Genomic DNA, 7,901 nt, shown 5'->3' with positions numbered 1-7,901 from the left:
ACTAAAAAAATACAAAAAATTAGCCGGGCGCAGTGGCAGGCACCTGTAGTCCCAGCTACTTGGGAGGCTGAGGCAGGAGAATGGCTTGAACCCGGGAGGTGGAGCTTGCAGTGAGCTGAGATCGCACCACTGCACTCCAGCCTGGGCGACACAGCGAGACTCCGTCTCAAAAAAAAAAAAAAAAAGGCTGGGCGTGGTGGCTCACGCCTGTAATCCCAGCACTTTGGGAGGCAGAGGCGGGTGGATCACGAGGTCAGGAGATCGAGACCATCCTGGCTAACACGGTGAAACCCCATCTCTACTAAAAATACAAAAAATTAGCCGGGCGCAGTGGCAGGCACCTGTAGTCCCAGCTACTCAGGAGGCTGAGGCAGGAAAATGGCGTGAACCTGGGAGGCGGAGCTTGCAGTGAGCCGAGATCATGCCACTGCACTCCAGCCTGGGTGACAGAGCGAGACTCCATCTCAAAAAAAAAAAAAAAAAATTAAGCTGGTGTGGCTGGGTGCGGTGGCTCACGCCTGTAATCCCAGCGCTTTGAGAGGCTGAGGCGGGCGGATGACCTGATGTTGGGAGTTCGAGACCAGCCTGACCAACGTGGAGAAACCCCGTCTCTACTAAAAATACAAAATTAGCCAGGCATGGTGGCGCATGCCTGTAATCCCAGCTACTCAGAAGGCTAAGGCAGGATAATTGCTTGAACCTGGGAGGCGGAGTTTGCAGTGAGCCGAGATCGTGCCATTGCACCCCAGCCTGGGTAACAGGAGCAAAACTCTGTGTCAAAAAGAAAATAAAGTTTTAAAAATTAAAAAATTAACACGTTGTGAGCCAGGCACGGTGGCTCACGCCTGTAATCCCAGCACTTTGGGAGGCCGAGGCGGGCGGATCACGAGGTCAGGAGTTCGAGACCAGCCTGGCCAGTATGGTGAAAACCCGTCTCTACTAAAAGAATACAAAAATTAGCCGGGCGTGGGGGTGCGTGCCTGTAGTCCCAGCTATTCAGGAGGCTGAGGCAGGAGAATCGCTTGAACCCGGGAGGCGGAGGTCGAGCCACGATTGCGCCACTGCACTCCAGCCTGGGCGACAAAGCGAGACTTCATGTAAAAAACAAAAACAAAAACAAAAACATTAACATGGTGTGGTGGCACGCCCCTGTAGTCTCAGCTACTCAAGAAGCTGAGGCAGGAGGATCACTTGAGCTGAAGAGTTGGAGGCTGCAGTGAGCTATGATTGGGCTACTGTACACCAGGCTGGGCAACAGAGTGAGACCCAAACCCTAAAAAAAAAATAATAATAATATACAATATTATATAGTAATTGTTATTATTACAACTGGATCTGATATCTGTCCTGGCCAGCAGAGAGCGCTATTGTCCCAGAAGATGTCCTTTCAATTGTCTTAAACTGAGCTACTCTGGCCAAGAGGGTGTCTAAGGGAGACTCAAGCCCCCTATCCTGTAAGAAAGGCTAAGGATGCCGGTTGCCCAGATGATGGGGCATCCTTAGTAAGGCCACACCTGGAAAACCCGCCTGGAAAACACCCCTGCCCACCAGCAAGCCAACCTCAGGGCCTTTGCACCTGCCTTTGTCTACAACACTCATCCTTTCTTTTCTTTTTCTTTTCTTTTCTTTTTCTTTTTTTTTTTGAGACAGAATCTCACTCTGTTGCCTAGGCTGGAGTGTAGTGGCACAGTCTCAGCTCACTGCAACCTCCGCCTCTCAGGTTCAAGCGATTCTCCTACGTCAGCCTCCCAAGCAACCGGGATTACAGGTGCCTGCTGCCCCACCTGGCTAATTTTTTTTTTATTTTTGAGATGGAGTCTTGCTCTGCTGCCCAGGCTGGAGTGCAGTGGCACAATCTCTGCTCACTGAAAGCTCCGCCTGCCAGGTCCACGCCATTTTCCTGCCTCAGCCTCCTGAGTAGCTGGGACTACAGGCGCCTGCCACCACGCCCAGCTAATTTTTTGTATTTTTAGTAGAGACCAGTTTTCACCATGTTAGCCAGGATGGTCTTGATCTCCTGACCTGGTGATCCACCTGCCTTGGCTTCCCAAAGTGCTGGGATTACAGGCGTGAGCCACCGCACTCGGCCGTTTTTTGTTTTTTGTTTTTTTTTTTTTTTGAGACGGAGTTTTGCTCTTGTTGCCCAGGCTGGAGAGTGCAATAGTGCAATCTTGGCTCACTACAACCTCCACCTCCCGGGTTCAAGTGATTCTCCTGCCTCAGCCTCCTGAGTAGCTGGGATTACAGGCATACGCCACCACGCCTGGCTAATTTTTTTGTATTTTTAGTAGCGATGGGATTTCTCCATATTGGCCAGTCTGGTCTCGAACTCCTGACCTCAAGTGATCCTCCCACCTTGGCCTCCCGAAGTGCTGGGATTACAGGTGTGAGCCACCGCGTCCGGCTAATTTTTGTTTTTAGTAGAGATGAGGTTTCACCATGATGGCCAGGCTGGTCTCAAACTCCTGACCTCAAGAGATCCACCCATCTAGGCCTCCCAAAGTGCTAGGATACAGGTGTGAGCCACCGTGCCCAGCTAATATTTCTATTTTTCAAAATGTTTACCAGGCGCAGTGGCTCACGCCTGTAATTCCAGCACTTTGGGAGGCCAAGGTGGGTGGATCATATGAGCCCAGGAGTTAGAGACCAGCCTGGGCAACATGGCAAAAAAAAAAAAAAAAGTTAAAAAATTACCCATAATTCCAGTTACTTGGGAGACTGAAGCAGGAGGATTGCCACAGCGCCTGGCCAATATGTGTTTAAGTCTGCTTCTTGCCAAGCTTTCTATGTTATTCTGATGCCCACTCGTTTCAGAACCACTGTTTTTCACTCTTGGCTGCACATAGAATTACCTGTGGAGTTTTTAACTATCTCTATGCCCAGACAACTTAAACTAAAATCTATGGTGAGTAGCTTATGTACTTTGGGACGATGAAGTAGGAGGATTGCTTGAGGCCAGAAATTAGAGTCGCCCAGGCTAGGGTGCAATGGTGCGATCTCGGCTCACTGCAACCTCCACCTCCCGGGTTCAAGAAATTCTCCTGCCTCAGCCTCCTAAAGTAGCTGGGATTACAGGCGCCCACCACCATGCCCAGCTAATTTTTTGTATTTTTAGTAGAGACAGGGTTTTGCAATGTTGGCCAGGTTGGTCTCGAACTCCTGACCTCAGGTGATCCACCTGCCTCAGTCTCCCAAAGTGCTGGGATTACAGGTGTGATCCACTGCACCTGGCCGATCATCTCTTAAAAAAAAAAAAACTATGGGGATGAGACTCAGTCATCAATTTTCTTTTGTTTTTTGTTTTAAGCCTCAAGGAATTTCTGTGTGCAGCCAATGTTGCCTCTCAGTGGTTTAGGTTCCAAAAACAGCATTTCATTATCTTATCCAAAGTGAGTCTCTTTCTTTTCTGGGTGACCTTATCTTGGAGCTCTGACCTGCCTGCAATTCTTGGTTATCCAAAGCTTCTGGGATGTTGGAGGGAATCCTCTGCATTTTAGAATGCAATCACCATGATTGGATGAATGGCTGATTGGATTAAGGGTTGCCTGGATTTGCTGTTCTGAAGCTAGTATAGCCCCTTCTTTTCTTGGCCACCTAACACCTGACCCCGCTCATACACCCCTGCATTGAGAGAATGTCATATTTTTTAAGGCTAAGCCTGCCTTTCCATAGAAGTTATAATTGACAGTTACTTTCCCAGCCTGCCCTGCAGCCAGGCTGCACAAGGCTCAGGTTCTGCCATTCACAATTTGGATCAAAAGCCAGTGGTGGTGGCCAGGCGCAGTGGCTCACACTTGTAATCCCAGCACTTTGGGAGGCTGAGGCGGGCGGATCACCTGAGGTCGGGAGTTTGAGACCAGCCTGGCCAACATGGAGAAACCCCATCTCTACTAAAAATACAAAATTAGCCGGGCATGGTGGCATATACCTATAATTCCAGATACTAAGGAAGCTGAGGAAGGAGAATCGGTTGAACCTGGGAGATGGAGGTTGTGGTGATCCGAGATCGTGCCATTGTACTCCAGCCCGGGCAAGAAGAGTGAAACTCCATCTCAAAAAAAAAAAAAAAAAAAAAAAAAAAAAAAAAGCCAGTGATAAGGAGAAACAGGCCCTTGGGCTCGAAAACACTAGGGACAGGAGTTGGAGGCAGCTACATCCATGCCACAGAGATTCATGAAAATAAGAACAGTTTATGTCAAAACTGAAGCTACACTCAGGAAGTTTATAGGTGGTTGCACATCTGGTCTCCAGCCACAGTAATCCTTGTAGCATCAACTACAGTCTCTGTACTTAGTCATTGTGAGATTGGGCTATGTGTGGGGTTGGCGTTGGGGTACCACCACTAGCTGTGTAGCCCCTGATGCTGGTTCTCTGCCCCTCCTGGAGATCACTGTGCCACCTGACATTCTTTATTACACACTTTTCAAGCATAGACAAACGGACAGAGAATTGCATAGTTATCACCTTGTAACCAATGACCCAGCTTCAACAATTATCAAAAGAGGCTTAATCCACCCACTTAAACAAATATATTCTAGTCCGGATGCAGTGGCTCACGCCTGTAATTCCAGCACCTTGGGAGGCTGAGGCAGGTAGATCGCTTGAGCCCAGGAGTTGGAGACCAGCCTGGGCAACACGGCGAAAACCCCTTCTGTACTAAAAATACAAAAATTATACGGGCGCAGTGCTGCACACCTGTAGTCCCAGCTACTCGGGAGGCTGAGGCAGGAGGATAGCTTGAGCCCGGGAGGTGGAGGCTGCAGTGAGCTATGATCGCACCACTGCACTCCAGCCTGGGCAACAGAGCAAGATCCTGTCTCGAAAAAACTAAAAATAAAATTATATACATACATACATATAGAGAGAGGTCAATGTGTTCAGTAGGACAGGATAGTCAGGGCTGGGCTCACTAAGAAGGTGGGATTTGAGCCTGAAAGGAGGATGGAGGAGTCATGCGGAATCGGAGAGAGCATTCCAGGCCTCGTGAACAGTTAAGAGCAAAGGCCTGGAGGTGGGAATGTGTCTGGATTGTCTGTTGTGAGCGCGGAGGTCAGTGTGGCTGGAGGTGAGCGGATGAGGGTGTGGAGGTGACGGCATGAAATCGCGGGAAGCCTTGGGCTTTCCTCTGAGCTGGATGGGACGGTAGGGCTTTCTCAGCCAACGTGGAGGGAAGTGGACTCTACCTATCACCAAGAGATAAACTGGGGATAGGGCGCAAAGGAGGCTTAGTGGTCCCTGCTTTAGGGTGTTGGCACCGCCCACTTAGGAGAGCTGGGGGCGCCGTGAGCCTGCAGCTAGAGGCGGCGCTTGGTGTGCGGCTTCAGCACAGTGGACAGCGCCGTACGCGTTGCCTGGAGACCAGGAAAGCGGCCGCTCAGGGGGCGGAGCCTGCGCAAGCGCCCTATGAGGAGCGGCGCGCTCCACGCAGTGGCGCACTCTGTGGGGGCGGGGCCTGCGAGTCCGGCCAATTAGAAGAGTTTGTTGCCGGGCGTGGTGGCGCTTGCCTGTAATCCCAGCTACTCAGGAGGCTAAGGCGGGAGAATTGTTTGAACCAGGGAATCAGAGGTTGCAGTGAGTGAGCGGAGATCGCGCCACTGCACTCCAGCCTGGGCGACAGCGAGACTCCGTCTCCAAAAAAAAATTTTGTTGACAACCTCAGGACGAAGAGAGTTTATACACAGGGCGGGGCCTGCGAAATCCCATCTGGAGTTGGAGCTTGTTGATTGCGCAAAGGAAGGAAGGAAGGGGCGGTGGGCACCCGGAGCCTAGAGACCGGCGGGAAGTTTGGAAGCGGTGGTTTGCAGCAGCTAGGCCTGGGGCGGTTTCCGCGCTCTTCACATGGAGGCTTGCGCAGCACCCAGGGTCGTGACTGGGGCTGTCAGATCCCGAAACTTGCCTTCTCTGGGATCGCCCGCGACTGCTCAGGGGAGCCCCCAAACAGGTGACTATATGGTTGGCCTTAGGGAGCGGGTGCTGAGGTCCTGGGTCCAGGATACGGACTTCTGAGCACTGACTGAGGAATACAGAACATTCAGGAGAGGAGAGTTAGGGGTTTTGCTGAAATAATGGTCCTTGGAGCCCTGAGTTCGGGTGGTCGTCTCGCCTGGAGGATTTCTCCAGTTTATTCATTGGACGTGTGGGGACCGTCCCTCTGTGACATTGCCACCCACCTACTGCCCTGTTGCCAAGCAAGAAGACCTTAGGCGCCAGATCTTTTGAGAAGACAAAAGCACTGGCCCAAGACCTGGGAGTTCAGGGACTTCTTGGCTACTCCGTGGAGAGAATGCTGGTCTCCCTGAGAATGAGAAGGACGGGCCCCTTTTCTTTGACATATCGTTTTTAACCCTCTTGAGTCTGGACACTCTTCCCTTATCAAGACCAGTGGACTCAGCTGCAAAAATCACTGTAAACCTCAGCTCCGATGTTCCAGAAGTCAAGCCTCTTGTCGTCTCCAGGGCCCCCATTCTCACCTCTCCCATACACCTACTCAGCTCAGCAACCAAAAGAACTGTACTGAGGCGCGGTGGCTCACAATGGTTAATTCCAACAGTTCGTGAGGCTGAAGAGAGGATGGCTTGAGGCCAAGAATTGGACATCAACCTGAGACCCTGCCCCTATGAAGAAAAACAAACATTAGCCAGGCAGTGTGGCCTGTAGTCCTAGATACTCAGGAGGATGAGTGAGCCATGATGGCACCACCGCATACCAGACCGAGACCCTGTCTAAAAAATAGTTTCAGCTGGGCGCGGTGGCTCACGCCTGCAATCCCAGCAATTTGGGAGGCTGAGGCAGGCGAATCACAAGGTCAGGAGTTCAAGACCAGCCTGGCCAACATGGTGAAACCCCATCTCTACTAAAAATCCAAAAATTAGCCAGGCATAATGCTGGGCGCCTGTAATCTCAGCTACTCGGGAGGATGAGGCAGGAGAATAGCTTGAACCCGGGATGCGGAGGTTGCAGTGGGCCGAGATCACTCCAGTGCACTCCAGCCTGGGCAACAGAGCAAGAGACTATCTCAAAAACAAAACAAAACAAACAAAAAAACTGTAGGCCAGGCGCCCTGTGGCTCACGCCTGTAATACCAGCACTTTGGGAGGCCAAGACGGGTGGATCACGAGGTCAAGAGTTTGAGACCAGCCTGGCCAGCACAGTGAAACCCCATCTCTACTAAAAATACAAAAAATTGGCTGGGCGCGGTGGCTCACTCCTGCAATCCCAGCACTTTGGGAGGCCGAGGCAGGCAGATCACGAGGTCAGGAGATCGAGACCATCCTGGCTAACACGTGAAACCCCGTCTCTACTAAAAATACAATTAGCCGGATGTGGTGACGGGCACCTGTAGTCCCAGCTAATCGGGAGGCTGAGGCAGGAGAATGGCGTGAACCCGGGAGACGGAGCTTGCAGTGAGCGGATATCATGCCACTGCACTCCAGTCTGGGGGACAGTGAGACTCCGTCTCAAAAAAAAAAAAAAAAAAAGCCGGACATGGTGGTGCATACCTGTGATCCCAGCTACTAGGGAGGTTGAGTCAGGACAATCACTTGAACCCAGGAAGCGGAGGTTGCAGTAACCGGAGATCATGCCACTGCACTCCAGCCTGGGTGATAGGGCAAGACTCTGTCTCAAACAAAAGTTAGCTGGGCATGGTGTCGCACACCTGTAGTTACCGCTTCTCGGGAGGCTGAGGCAGGAGAATTGCTTGAACCTGGGAAGCGGAGGTTGCAGTGCGCCGAGATTGCTCCACTGCACTCCAGCCTGGCGACAGAGCAAGACTCCATCTTAAAAAATAAACAGCCAGGTGCGGTGGCTCACACCTGTCATCCCAGCACTGGGAGGCCGAGGCAGATGGATCACCTGAGGCTGGGAGTTCGAGACCAGCCTAACACGGAGAAAACTTGTCT

The sequence above is a fragment of the Pan troglodytes genome, chromosome 20, assembly GCF_028858775.2.
Source record: "Pan troglodytes isolate AG18354 chromosome 20, NHGRI_mPanTro3-v2.0_pri, whole genome shotgun sequence".
NCBI lineage: Eukaryota > Metazoa > Chordata > Mammalia > Primates > Hominidae > Pan > Pan troglodytes.
This window is presented reverse-complemented; position numbering follows the sequence as displayed.